Consider the following 15,861-nt stretch of genomic DNA (forward strand, 5'->3'; position numbering starts at 1 on the left):
ACGGAGAAAGATGGAGGAAGGCTTTGGCGAAAAATACAACGAGATGAAAACGTTTGTCAACGGTAGCATCACTGTCATGATTTTGATAAACTGTGTGTTCCTCATTTATTTGAACAGCAAACGCAGACGAGAAGGTCGACAAGTTCCAGCGGAATGTACCTGCATCATGTGCCATCATGAAAACGGGACAAATACTGTAACACCATGTACGGGTGACGAATCGATACATTTCCTCCATATTTGTCGAGATTGTGCGCTCCAGTTCCATGAGAGAGCCCAGAACGTAGAGGTTACGAATAACAATCGGGACCAAGGTTCTCAACGAAGTAGACCTTATGTTTGGGATTCCGAAAGTCGTTCGTGCACAATATGCTGGGACCAGGAAAAGGGAAGCGTGATATTCCCTTGCCGGCACATGTGCGCGTGCTTGGAGTGCGCTCAGCAGCTTCTGGATTCTAGACGCTCATGCCCCATCTGCCGCAGTGATGTGGTAGCTATTTTGGAAGTGCACGGGGACGATGATCCCGCTTACTATGACGGATGTGCATGTGGTGCCGCACCCAATTGCTTCTTCTTCCCTTGTCGTCATCGTCCCAACATGTGCAAGAGGTGTGCAGAAGAACTGGTGGCCACAAACCGTCCATGTCCTATTTGTGCACGTAGCGTCAGTGATGTGGCGGAATATTTCTCTTCTTAACGTGATAAAATGTGAATATATGGGTTGTGAGAGTCGTTTAGGCATCATAAGGCCTGACAAGAGAATCAAACCATATCTGATATGCAATTCAAAGAATATTGCGTCGCTTCAATAGTAATGACCAAATATTCTGATTATGTAAAAGCAATTCGTTTTGAAAATCACTTGTTTTTTACCCCCTATATTATGGCCTATATGATAATTATAAGCTGGAGCCAAGTGAATATGGAAATGAAGACAGTGGAGAAAAGAAAGTGAAACATGCTTCATTTAAAAAACAATTTATACAAAAATCAAAAACTTCTCCTTGTACAGATAGTGATATCGACATTGCTTTTTCTACGAATTTTAGAATTGGTTTTATCATCTACACGCGCAAACAAATTGCAATGGCATGTTACTTTATCGGTGTTTGAACAATAATGAATGCAGTTTTGTATAGTGTTATCTACCTTCTGCCCTCGTCTCGCCGAGGCTGATTAGGAATTTCGTATGAATGCACAACACGGTAGATTACGATTACTATTAATGACTGCGATATTAATGTATACTCGCTGAATATAGAAAATGCGCGTGATCAAAATTAGTATCATATCGGCATGTATATCTAATGTTCACGTTAATGCTCCTGATTTCAATGCATTTCGAATTACACAGTAAAATTGCAAGACAATGATGATTAGTATTTGAAGAAACAACAGAGAGGATATAAAGTAATTATGCACCGATATCTCTGTAGGAAAAATGGAACATTTTATTGCGAGGATTATGCTCATAACATTCATTCAACACAGAAGTATCAATAATTTTTAATCTTTTGTGATTTGATTCAACTTTTATTTCCTTTCTGCTTCATACATTGTAATTGTATCATCGTTATCAAACAGTCACTGCAATTCTAATGATACATTGATTTCCATGAATGTACTTTTTATAACTTATGTGGTGTTTTAAAGTAAATATAAAAAGGTAATCAAACTCCTGCTTTATGAAAAGTTCTTGGAATTATCTGACCGTATAAATGGAAATCAATGTACGTCCGGATAATAAAGCATGGAAACCTGTCTCTCTAGAAAAATCGAGTGAAAATTTTCACTCTAAAAAGAGTGAATACAAAAAAGAGTGAATTTCGAGTGAAATTGGAGTGAATTTTGAGTGAAAATGCTCATTTTCACTCATTTTGGAGTGACGTCAGGGATCACGCGAAGATTTTGGAGTGATCCCTGACGTCACTCCAAAATGAGTGAAAATGAACATTTTCATTAAAAATTCACTCCAATTTCACTCGAAATTCACTCTTTTTTGTATTCACTCTTTTAAGAGTGAATATTTTCACTCGATTTTTTTAGAGAGTAATTAAATGTTATTATGCGAGTGATTGTGTGTGTGTGTGTGTGTGTGTGTGTGTGTTTGAAATAGAGATTCTTGAAGTATTGTTCGTGATCGTTGTCAAAATGGGCTTCTTTTTTAAAGCAAATATGATACCCTCCTAATTTGGGAGCAGTTGTCACCTCGGCGAGATAAGAGTTATTCAAGCAATAAAGTACACATACAACTTTCGTCCACCTTTATAGGCCTGATGGAGGGATAATCAAAACGGAATCACCACTTAATATGCCTTTTGATTACTAAAAGCTAAATGTTCAACTGTAAATAAAAAAAAGTTGTGAGCTTACATCAGTAATATTCCAAGCAGTTGATTTAGTTAATGTGCTCTGGGCTTACTCACCAGCTATTCAGAGCCATTTGTAGCAACTTGTAGTCATTTGTATTTATTATCATTTACATTTGTGTTTTGTTTTCTGCACTGTCTATCCTGTTTTTGATACCTTAATATTTATCCTTTGTGATGAAGAAGGTCAAATGTTTGGCGTAGATAGCATGAGTTATGAGTATGTTGTCCTCATTACACCGAACACTGCAATTTAGTGGATCCCTCATTTTTTTTTTCACAGAAGATATCGATAATGTAACAAGTTTGGTTTGAAACTGTGTATACATGCCTTAAATTTGTTAATTGCCTCTTATTTTCATCTTACTAGTCAACCAATGTGTCGTAATTTTGTTATATCATGTTCTATATGGAAGAAACACATGCCAAAATGATTTGAATTGAAATGGAATAAAAGGAATCACCACTATTATTATGGTAGAGTTACTATTTGATTCCAGCTGCGAATATCAATACTTGTGAACTGTTTCTGTCATACAAATATAGATTTTCTGGCCAATTTCATACTTTTGTCAGTCCATTTGAAAGAAGATTCATTCAAATTGGCAAAAAACCCTCGTTATCGCACAGTCTGTCTTTCAAAATTGCAACTTGTGCGTTCAATTTAGCATTTCGATCAACAAAATTTGTACATGTGGCTTTCGAATTCGGAAAAAAATGTCATTCATATTGGCCAGTACTCTACGTTCATTCAAATTCGCCATCACTCGCCGAAAAGGGATTTTGAGTCATTCAATTTCTCGAATGGGCAGTCAAATTCCAAACATTTTCATTCAAATTTACGTCATGTTTTTTCTTTGTTGAAAAGGTGAGAACATTTAAACGTGTATTTCTATGTGACTTTTTGTTTCATCCTCATACTGTTAAGCAGTAAAAGTAATTTATTTTTGACCGTATTACTCGAGTTGTTCTGTAACGCCGGTTTTCTTTCATACATGTCATTATAGGCCAAGATGTACCAGTACTACAGGTTAATTTCATCTTCTTACAGTCATGACAGCACAAGTTAGATACAGACGTATAAATCATCTCTAGAAGACAGAGAAAGAATTATAGAAACATTTGAGGATCATAAACTTGACTTCCTAAAACTGGCCGACACACTTGGAATAAAGTGCTCAACGGCCAGATAAGTTGTGGCCACGTGCACTATCTTCGGACTGGGAGACTCAATAAGGACATTGGAAACAAAAAAATATGTTGCCGAAATCTCTAAAATGAATACGAAAATATGAAATGTAATGATGCGGTATACAAAACAATAATTGTAAAGAAAGAAAATAAAGAAAGAACCAAAGCATAAACATGTATGCTAAATTGACTGCAGAAGGTGTTAAATTGGATGCCCAGCATAATATACGTGATCACGTGACTATATCATTCTAAATTGAATGAACGAATAACGAAATGGTGCTTGCCTTACGAATTTCAGATGAAAAGGTGTTAATTAGCATGAATTCAAAAGCATTTCGAATGCTCCAAAATGATTTTGAATGAAGATTTCATAAAATTGAAACACCAAACATGCTATCTACGCTAAATTTTGCTCAGTTGAATGCAGCAATAAGGAATTAGACTGACAAAAGTGCGAAATTGGCCGGGAAAACCTATAAATTTTAAAAGAACGAGAAGAAATCTGAACAGAAGGTTCCAAAAATGACAAAAACTGGTAAGAAATGAGGAAGATATGACATATTGAAATTTCACCTTTTTTTTCGGAAAACATTTCTTTACCATTCCTTATAAATATTCAAATGAGCGAGTTGATAATGTCGCATTTTTCATGTAGGGCCTATGTTAGTTATATGAGATTTGTCTTGTCAAGACTCCTTCAGAAGGCGTAGGGCGCCGAAAATTTGAGTCGAATAAACTCATTCTTAATTGGCCAAAAATGCATTACCTGTTTGTTTCTTCATATATATATATATATATATATATATATATATATATATGGAGGTGGAAGTAAGCACGCCTACATCCACCCATCATCACTAAATGTTTCCCGCAACCGGTTGCCAGCTGATTGCCGACTTGCAACCAGCCAAATTTAAATGTGAATTGTACATCACATCTCTTGATAAAGGGCAGGGCCCGAAAACTTGAGAATAAAAATCAAACTGTGAGGATTCAAGCCACGTCTATCGTCTCATCCTTCCTCTCACCTATAAAATATATGTGTTTATTTGTAAATGTATTTGTAAATGCTTATGATATTATGTAAGCATGTTTGTGATTGTATGTATGCAAGTTATATTATGTAAGATTGATGCATATACACTCCTATCCGTGTATTTATTCTCTGCCGTCTCTGCCTCTATCATTGTCGTTATTATTTTCACTATTGTTTTGATCATTGTTATTTTTTGTATATGATATCCATGTTCTGTATTTTGTCCGATTTGTCCTCAGTCTTGACAAAGGGCAGAAAGCCCGAAAGCTTGAAGTAAAATCACTTGTGAGGATTCAAAGCAACGTCTACCGCCTCCTTACTCTCGTTATAATGTGTATATATATATATATATATATATATGCAAGAAATGTTGTGCCAACTTTTAAACGTCCAGGCGGTGGAGACATTATATAGGCGTAAGACAGTATAGTATTCCACTTGTTAGACGTAGCTTCTTCCTATTTCCTTCATTTTGTATTTGAGCTTTCGGCCATATGTATAGGCCTTTATTAGGATCGATACAAGCAAAAACACAGAATGACAAATATGCCACTGCCAGTGATATTATAATAACATGACTTACATGAAGCAATATCGCTGCAAAGCATTATATAATATATACAAGGCGTGTGCAAATATACAGAACACCCGTATGCACACATACACACACACTCGGATATGATAATAACATACATAAAAAAGGTATACATTTTGCGATGAGTAGCCGCCGTATATGATGAGTGTGCTGTTGGTGTCGTGTTTGGGTATAGAGGATGTGTGAGGCTACAGGGTGTGTGTGTGTGTGTGTGTGTGTGTGTGTGTGTGTGTGTGCGTGTGGGTGTTGGGGTTGTTGACCACCATGAGCATTATTCAATACTCAATAACTACAGTGCATTTACAGCACATATAATCACTTGAATACAAGCTTCGAATGAAAGGTACAAAATGTAATTTTTTCACGATCTGATGGATTTCCAGAGATTCTTGATTGCGTCTCGAATCCTCTTTTTCCTGTCTGAAAGCCTGGACTCGTTCATTTTACCATGGTGCGACTGACTTCCCTCTACTATAGAGGACGAACAGTTACTGGTACAGGACAGCAAATATCCAACACTGCCACTACCACATCGTAGAAAAACTTTTTATGACCCCAAGGATTTACCTCTGGTAATTCGTTTAAAAAGATTTGGAGTCACTGACAAAACATTCATGATCACTTCGTGTGTAATTTTTTTAACTTCACTGTTACATTTACCACACTTAAGTTTCCAAACAGATGATTCACAACTAACAGCAAGAGATGATCCGACACATTCCTTTGTCCAATACTTTTCAATAACTGACCGAATTTTCTTCAGGGTGGTGTATCATACTGACTGGCTGCTGAAAACCTGCCGCTGAGATGGAGCTGACAAACTAGAGATTTAGATATATCCTCTGACGACATTGATGATAATATCAGCGTTTTGGACACCATAATACAATGAAGGGTAGTATGTAGAAACAGATGACACTCCAGTGGAAACTTGATTCTTTTTTTCCAAATATTGTGTTTCCATAGAAATACTTTTTTTTTCAATTTTCCCATGTAGATGCTGATATATCCATTCACAGAATTTCTGGACAGAAATAGTCATTAGAGCAAGCTGCTTCATTGTTTCGTCATAATGGATTTCGATCACGTGTGACCAAAGGTTCTCACTGTCTAGTCATTTAGGATTCCAATTCTGTTATGTTATAGTTACATGAATATTCATCAGTCTGTCAGTAGGAGCAATAGTAAGCCCATGCTTTAAATTGACTGGAGATTAACGCTTGAAGCAAAAAATCGGTGAACAAATGATAATTTGTCTCTTCTAGGGTTTCTAAAAAAAAAAATGGGAATATCCGTTGTAGTTTGTGTTTCAACGGAGTCGACGAAATGGTATTTTACACAAATTAGCAACTTTTTCTCGATAGGCTTGCCAGGTTGTATAAAATATCAACGTATTCCACCACACACGATTAATATAGAGCAGATACACGGTCAAATGAATACTGTATCCGGTCACATTGGCTAAATCGGAAATCCATTCATAAATGTAGAACGGCATAAATGCTAGGAAGAAAGCTATCGATGTTACGATAGCCATTTTTATGGCTTTCCAACCAGCTATTCTTTTTTGTTTGATGGGCCTCTGTCGGGGAGGAACACCCCGGAAACTGTTACCATTTGTCCTGTCCTGCAACTGGGAACTGCCTGGGGCTGTACATTCTCCCTGTCGTGCTGTGATAATCTGACTCTTTTGCGTCTTCCCCTTTTCTCTGACTTCATGTTTAGATGGTGATGTAGATTGTGATGGAATGGGGCCGGAGGTAGCGGCCGAAGACTTTATCGTTGAACAAGCAATCGCATCCTGTGTAGGACCTGACGGTGAGGCTATCTGGAAGCGATCTTCAATTGCCCTTGCATGCCGGCGTGCAATACAGGCGATTCGAGCATTAGCGACAGCGACGAACAGAGCAATATACCAAGTGTCACTGATTCGTTGTATAAAATCTGTTCTCTTCGTACCATAGCTTCTGTAATTTATCACACAGCCTCCAGATCTTGTGTCATAAATTGCCTTTGCCGACCATTCATTTGGCGTATAGTAAAATAATGATGTCAAGACAGAACCGGTAAGTTGCAGGAGGGAGCCGACTACGCAAACTATTCTCTGTTTCTTTGTAGATTCAAGATCGTACTTCAGAGGTTTCGTCACGAACGTGAGTCTATCACTGGCTAGACATAAGTAGGTCCAAATACTAACTTGGGGTAATGTTTTCGAGAAAAACGCAAACACGATACAAAACCAGATTTGAAACGGCCAAGCATTCAAGACTACTCCAGGAATTGTCATCAAGGTGAAGAAGGAAGCCAGGAGGTCAATCGCAGAGAGGAATACATAGCAGATCTTGCTCACTTTGTTTACTCCCGACAGCTGAGGGATAATGGCAATATTCAAAATATTGCAAATAATTCCTGCAGTGGATGAGAAGACGATCACTGCGGCTTCGAAACACCGTACACCGTAAGGTACTGAAACATCCGTCTGCGGGAGCGATGAATTAAATGCCATGATTTCTTGATTAAATGTCTTTGCCAGGAAGCTCGAGGTGATTATTCTCTATCGTAGAAATCCAACCGGCTGACAGCCTGCGAGTGACAACAAAATATTGCAAACATAATGACGATACCTAGTTTCTTTCGATGACGAACTTATTCAATGTTCATTTCAATTATTTCTGCGGGAGAACAATAATGCTACAATGATTGGTAAAATCAATTACCTTTCTTCTCCTCAAGTCAAAGGTATGATGCTATTCAGGATAGCGACTCAATTTCATCTGACAAATAGTCCTCTTGGGCACGGATTTTTGACCATCGATCAGAAGGATCAATTAAACAGATTGCAGTGCCTCAATTTTACTCCGCTCTCGTTGCCACCTCCATCAAAAATTGACGTTTTGATTATTGGCAGTATCGTCAGTGGGTTGTCCTTTCTGCTAAAGAGAAAAAAAAAGTTGGTGTGATGTTTGAATTATTTGCTACAGATGATCTCAGCTGTAGTCAACAGCTAGAGGAGGTAATATTGGGTTCATTAGGCCCACATCTCTCACTGGCCAAATTTGTTCTGTCCTTCAACGATATTCTGGTCGTGAACAAGAAAACGTATAGTCCACTAATGGCTCAGAGGCAGAAAATGGTGCTTTAATGACGCCGTTTCCTCAGTGTCATAATGGCTTTGCCAATTTGCGAACCTGCTTGCACATTATAGATAATGTAATGTAGCGTGACATCGACAAAATGGACTGATAACTTCATTACTTCGTCTAATATAGCGTCCCCATTAGGATTTTGGCGTTGACATGCTAGAATAAAAAAAAACCAAGAGATTCTGTTGTATATAATCAGGTTATGGTGAATAGCACTTATCCGTTTGATATTTACTAGCAAACAGTTGATTGATACACATAATGAAAGGACACAGGATTATGTTGGGTACTTTTTTTCAGTGTATGTCACAGTTATTATGGTACGGCACATAATGTCTCACCTTATTGTATTATCGTTTTGGAGGGAAATTCCGGACCATTTAAAAGTTACTCAGATAAGAAAGAGTAGTATCTTATAATGGTATTTTATAATATAGTGACAATTTGATCTCAATGGGATAAAGATCAAGGAAGCTATGAGATTGTTAACATTCGCTGATTTTCCCAAAACATTTTTTTTTAAATGGTCAATATGAATATACAAATGACTGAGCTGATAATGTTATCGGCTCAGCGCGGTGAGCAGAAGGATTTTGATTTAGGTTGGGGGGGGGGGGGATAGTTTAAGTACAAGCAGCATGTATGACCTACGGTAATACATAACCATTATCTCCTGTCATGGATGGTAATATGGTTTGATTCCATCAAGTGAGCTAAAACCATAAAGAAAATTCCAATCAATAATGTTAGAAGCAGTGGGTTGGAAGGAACGTGAATACTCCATATTGGAAAAGGACAAGACAGTCAAAGACGGAAATTCACATAGAAATCCAACAAAGAGGTAATATCTCCCAGTGCTACCAACCAAGTTTTACTACACAGACGATAAAAACGGATGGGTGCTCTTATTCGTCTAGATATTCATGGTATTGCTCACACTCGACATAGAAGCACTTTCACTGTTCTCATAATCTAAGACTAGCTACGGCGATTTTAATTTCAGCTATTCATGTCATTATTTTATCTAAAGATGAACAGAGTGGTCACATTCAGAGACCCTTCTTTTAAAGTGAGCCCTAGTGGTGCTACGAATACCAAATATTGCAAGCGTACGGTTAAATAACTTATGAAATAAGTAGAGGCGGTGAAGCCTTACCACTGCTTACAGGATGCCGACAAGGATAATGAAACAACGCCATAAATTCAATAAATGCATTGCCGATAAAATCACAATGAGGAAATGCATTGAAGCACACTAGGAGAGACGGTCATAACAAATAGACAGTCAAGAGTGATGTAGACACAACTATCAATTGCCCTAGAAAGTGACATTATATATATATATATATATATATATATATATATATATATATCAGGGCTCGACACTAACTTTTATTTTTGGTGGCCCGATCGGGCCACCAAAATCATTGATTTCTATTTTTGGTGGCCCGAAAGTAAAATCTGGTGGCCCGAAAAAAAAATCAAGAAAAACATACGAAAAAACATAATGCCTCCGGCACCACTTCGTAGCGGAGGCATAAAAATAAATCGGTCCTACTAAACATAGAAAAATAAATATCAAGTATTACTGAAGTGATACAGGTACCCATGTCTAAAATAATATGAATAAAAAATTCAAATGTCTTACCGTTATTCCGAGTTCTATGATTTCACAAAATAGGCTTATAGATTATCATAAAAGTTGATGCCTATATCATGGCTCGACACTAACTTTTTTTGTTTGGTGGCCCGATGGGGCCACCAAAATCCCAAATTTCAAATTTTTGGTGGCCCGAGAGAAAAATTTGGTGTTCCGAAAAAAAAAATTAAAAAACGTTAAAAGTCTTTTTTTTAATGAGTCAAATATTTAAGTTTTAGGATAGTAAGAATTAGAAGTTGGACATATTTACTCATAAATACACTTCAACAAACTTGCAACACTCACTCTCAGGCACTCCTTCAGTCCTTTTCATCCATCCTTTAAACAAATTTAACTGCTAATTTCCGGCGCAAAAAGTTACGAATTTATTGACATACTTTTCAAAAACTTTTGGTGGCCCGAGGCGGGCCACCAAATTTGCCCTTTTTTGAAATTTGGTGGCCCGACTTTCAATTTTGGTGGCCCCGGGCCACCGGGCCACCGTTAGTGTCGAGCCCTGCCTATATATTTAGATGGTCAAAACTTACGTTTGAAATGATAAAGTGGGAGCATTTGCAGACATTTATAAACATCCGACATTTGTTTTGGCATTATAAAGAGCCGAAAGTTACCGTTATTCATTTCTGATTGTAAAAGCCATCATCCAACATTTACTAGTATTTTAACATATACGGAGCCGAATGTTAACGTTAATCATTTTCAAATGTAAAAGCAAACACCTGACATTCATTTTAGCATCTTACGGAGCTGAATGTTATCCTTATTCATTTTCGAGCGTGAAAGCAAACATCCACTATTTACACTGTATTTTAGCATCTAACTGAGCCGATTGATACCGTTAATCAGTTCCAAATGTAAAAGCAACAATCTGTTATTTATTTTAGCACCGTACGGAGCAGAATATTACCGTTATTCATTTCCAAATTTAAAAGCAAACATCCGACATTTATCTTTATTATCGGACGGAGCCGAATGTTATTGCTGTCCACTTCCGAAAGTGAAATGAATCATCTGACAATTATTTTAGCATCGTGCGGAGCCGAATGTTACTGTTTTTCATTTTTGGACGTCAAGGCAGACATCAGACATTTACTTTACCATCAAACGCAGCTGAATGTTACTGCTATTCATTTCAAATGTAATAGCAAATGTCTGACATTTATTTAAGCATCAGATGGAGCAGAATATTACTGTTATTCACTTCCGAAAGTAAAAGCAATCATCTGACATTCATTTTAGCATCTTCCTAAGCCGAATGTTATTGCTATTTACGTTCGAAAGTAAAAGCAAACATCCGACAATTATTTAATCATCGTACTGACTTGAATATTATTGTTATTCATTTCCGAACGTCAAATGGATCATTCCACATTTATTTTAGCATCTTTCGGAGCTGAATGTTATTGCTATTTACTTTCGAACGTGAAAGCGAGCATCCGGCATTTATTTTATCATCGTTCGGAGTTGAATATTATTGTTGTTCATTTCCGAACGTCAAAGCAAATATACGACATTTATTTTAGCATCTGTAGAGCTGAATTTCGTTGCTATTTACATTCGAACATAAAAGCAAACATCAGACACTTATTTTATCATCGTGTATACGGAGCTGAATATTATTAGCATTCATTTCCGAACGTCAAAGCAAACATTCCACATTTATTTCAGCATCTTCCGGAGCCGAATGTTATCCTTATTCATTTCCGAACGCAAAATCAAATATCTGACATTAATTTTAGCACCATACGGAGCTGAATCTTACCATTATTCATTTCCAAAAGTATAAGCAAACATCTGACATTCATTTTAGCATCTAACGGAGCCGATTGTTACCGCTGTCCGTTTCCAAAATTGAAGTCAAACATCCAACTTTTTTTTGGTGGCCCGATCGGGCCACCAAAATCTTCATTTCTGAAATTTGGGTGGCCCGACGTGTTTTTGGTGGCCCCGGGCCACCGGGCTACCGTTAGTGTCGAGCCCTGTATATATATATATATATATATATAGATAGATAGATACATTAGTGGGAGTCGGCACTATGACAATTATTTCGGCAGTGGACTATGGGAAGGGAAATCATCACGGCGTTAATTACTTCACTGTGACATTTAGGTATGCACAATTGGTCCATAAAGAACATTAATTTGTGCGCAAATTGCCAAATTTTGCAATTTTCCCCCAATTCCCACCAAACGAACAAATTACCAAACGAGGAAACTTTTAAATGAGGGGTATGTTTGATGATAACCAATAAAGTTTTCAAAGCAATCGTGTTCTCCCCATTCATCTTCAAACGAACGACAGCAGAATTGATTGATTGATTGATTAGTTTACTGTCCACAATGGAAATTCTTTGTACGTTGGATATCACAACAAAATAAACATCAAATACATCACAGGTACACCACAGAGATATCGCAGAATGCGACTGAAAGTAACTCCTATAACATACAATATCACATACACCATAACAGCACAATACATTAACTCAACGTTTACCAATGTTAACTACTCAAAATGATTTCAGCGTTCCATATTTTCCTACGGAAAGTGCAATAGGAGCAAATGATAAGATTTCAGATTTAGGGGAAAAAATGATTATCAGGATTATTGAATAATTTCAGAGGACCATGGTTCACAACATCGTACTTTTCTACATTACGGATCTACGTTTCAAATTTCGCAACAGTTTTGCTAAACTTTGGCATAGTCACCACTGTTCATAATCTAGAAACTCTTTCAAATAGAAACAGCACATACTCACAGTTGCCTGAGAATTATTAACCTTTGTCATCTATGCTACTTTAAACTGTTGGAGTCTTGGAGTGGTACCGCTCGCGACTTTGCGTGCGCGCTGTCTCAAACGTCATACGAAAGATAAGTTATGATGGATTGGCCGTGCACTGAAGTGTGTGTCCTCGTGATCTCTGTCGACCAATCACTGAACTTCAAGAATCCTGAAATATTATGTCGTCAGCTATGTATGAGTGAAAATGTTGCTCAATGTCATCTTCATTTAAATCAGCCTCACTTTACCCTACCCATCCAATATGTTCAGCGTCTTTTCCACGTCTTCTTACCTGTGAAGGACATTGTTATTAATACCTATATAGGTGAGAGTGTCCGTTGCCCAAAAGCAGATGCTAACGATCGACGGTTGATTTAGCTCTTTATAAGATAATCATTGTACGCGCGGATGTCATTCGGGGAATATACATCCGTGCATTGGGTATGCCCTTCATCACTTGACGATTTTTGCTGGTTGCTCGTCGAAGTAGTAGTTGCTTGTGAGGTGTCTCTGATATAAACCAACGGATTCTACAATACCAAGAGAGAGAGAGAGAGAGAGAGAGAGAGGGGTTGGGCCAGATACAGATGAATGTTTGATCAACGTAATCCTTTCTTTTTCTTGTGGATGTTTGCTTCAGTGCAGTCTGCAGTTCATCTTCATCTCATTAACTTGTCTGCCTCCCTGCAAGCATTGCCGTTTATTTCAAGGGACTAAATTGCTGCGCTGCAGTGTACTGACCCCTTGACGAATGACGTAAAAGTGGTAATGTGCGTAGAGACTGTGTCGTTGACCATAATGGCTAGCGATATTGGAAACGAAACTGCAACTGCTAAAATTCCCGAGTATCACACAATATGCTACATGATATTTTTTGTCCTCAGTTTTGGCCTTAACAGTATTGTGTTGATTATTCTAAAGCATCAACGAGAACTCCAAGAAGCGATCCGGATTCTGTACCAAATTCTGGCCATCTGTAATCTGGTGCTCGGAGCATGCTGGAACGTCTGGTCTATCTTGTGGTATTCATTCATTGACGTTACAGTATGCACAATAACTACATATACATTTGCCTTCTTTCACAGGTTTTTCATTGTGTCAGTGACGGCATGTCTTTGTGGAATTAGTTTTAACATGTATGTTCTTATCAACAAGCCTCTCCGATATCACGCCATCGTGACGTATTCCCGATTGAGAGTGGCTCTCCTCGTGTACTTTGCCGTGGCCATCCCCATCTACTCGCTATTTCTGCCCTTCCCATTCTCACCATTTCATGTCATCATCACCAGAATGTGCCTCGGCCAAGAGTTGACCCCAGCTGAGAGAAAAATCTTCATGGCGCAGACACTTCTGGTTGTCATCCCTGTTTCCGTCACTATCGTTTTCACGTCAACCGTCAACGTCCTTCTGCTACAAACGGCGCGACGACAGCGGCGCGTGATGGTGTTCAACGTGCACGTACCAAACGCTTCTCGCGGGGAAAGCTGTACCGAACAGAATCGAAGTCAAAGCAGTGACCAACGACTGAATGTAAGAACCAGGAACTATGACTATGGTAACAACATCGACTACAATATCAGGCGTGAACGCTCTACATCGGACCGATATCGAGGAGTGGTTACCGTGGCACTTCTCTCAGGATCGGTCTTTGTGGTTTGGCTCCCCTATCTGATGTATTATGCGGTACAGGGTAATTCATGGGACCATGTCGTGGATAAGTTTGCGGTATCGTGTACTTGGATCCATCCACTAGTTTACTTGCTGACAAGCACGGAAGCAAGGGTTATTTGTCGAAAATTTTTTGCTGCTTCTTTGACATAGAGCCTAGTTAATATACTGAATATTCTCTTTGGACACGTTCTACCTATCTCAGATCGATTTATGCATAAACTATTTCATTTCCATTCAGCACCGTTCAGTACTTCTTTTTTGCCTTTATACAAAAGCGTATACAGTAATGTTTGTGGGTACGTTTTTGTGAATATGTGTGCAATCGCATGGCATGCCCTACTTTCTCTCTTTCCTTAAGATTTTATACCTTTAGTCGAGATTATGAATATCTATTTGAACATTAAGCATTCATGGAAAAAAAATATTCGAAGCCTTCCATTTGGCTGCATCATTTAATGTATGTATAGTATTTGGCCTTAATGTATTTGCATATAGTTATGATAGTTACATAACATTATGTATGTGCACATAATTACGATAAAACAATACAAGCGAAGATTCAGTTGACTTGCTTTATACACTTTCAGAAATATGCAGCAATGAATCCATCATTTCTATATTACTATTTCTCGCTGGGTAGTTATTTAGAAGAAAATATAGTCATAGATCACGGTGATGGCGTTGGATTGTATGTAATGGAATATGTATCAGAAGACAAGATCTTGACAACGTTGACAGAAACATGGATGGAAATCAAGGTTAAAAATCAGTTGCTATTTTACCCTGAGGTTGCATACAGAAGAAAAATCGTAATGCCTTTCTTCTAGAGCTTATGTAGAAGCAGGTCTACAACAAGTGCTAATTTTGACATAAATTTTTCATTTAAGCTTCAAATTGCAGCATTTTAACAAGAACACTTTGTCAAACAATGCCGATTAAAATGAATGAACTGTTTCATTTTTCACTTTACTTAACTAATTTAGATTCCAACACGAATCAACCCCTTGTATCACCACCGTAGTATATCAGTGCATTAAGTTCACATGCTCTGAATACAAAGAAATCTTGGACTCGATCAATGGGCTTTACAGTGACTATTTTGCTGAGTATGTACATGACCATGATTTCTTTTGTCATGGCTTCTACTAAAACACTGATCAGTGCTTATTTACGTCGATGAACATATTATGTAGGGCAATTTGTCAATCAGTTGCAATAGAAACAATTCGACGCAAGAAAAGGTCATCGTTTGAAGAGTTCTTAATGACTGAAAAACTCCTCGCTCTGCTTAATAACTATTTCATTATTGATTATTGTTCTGTAGTTTTTCTATAGATTGCAAGGAGTACCAATGCAGGGAGAGTTCTCAATACAGAATGCACTACCCTCTCTAAATGGAATTGGA

Source organism: Diadema antillarum, unplaced genomic scaffold (genome assembly GCF_040938485.1).
Source record: "Diadema antillarum isolate AM-2024a unplaced genomic scaffold, OU_Dant_1.0 seq00001384_RagTag, whole genome shotgun sequence".
NCBI classification, from domain to species: Eukaryota; Metazoa; Echinodermata; class Echinoidea; order Diadematoida; family Diadematidae; genus Diadema; species Diadema antillarum.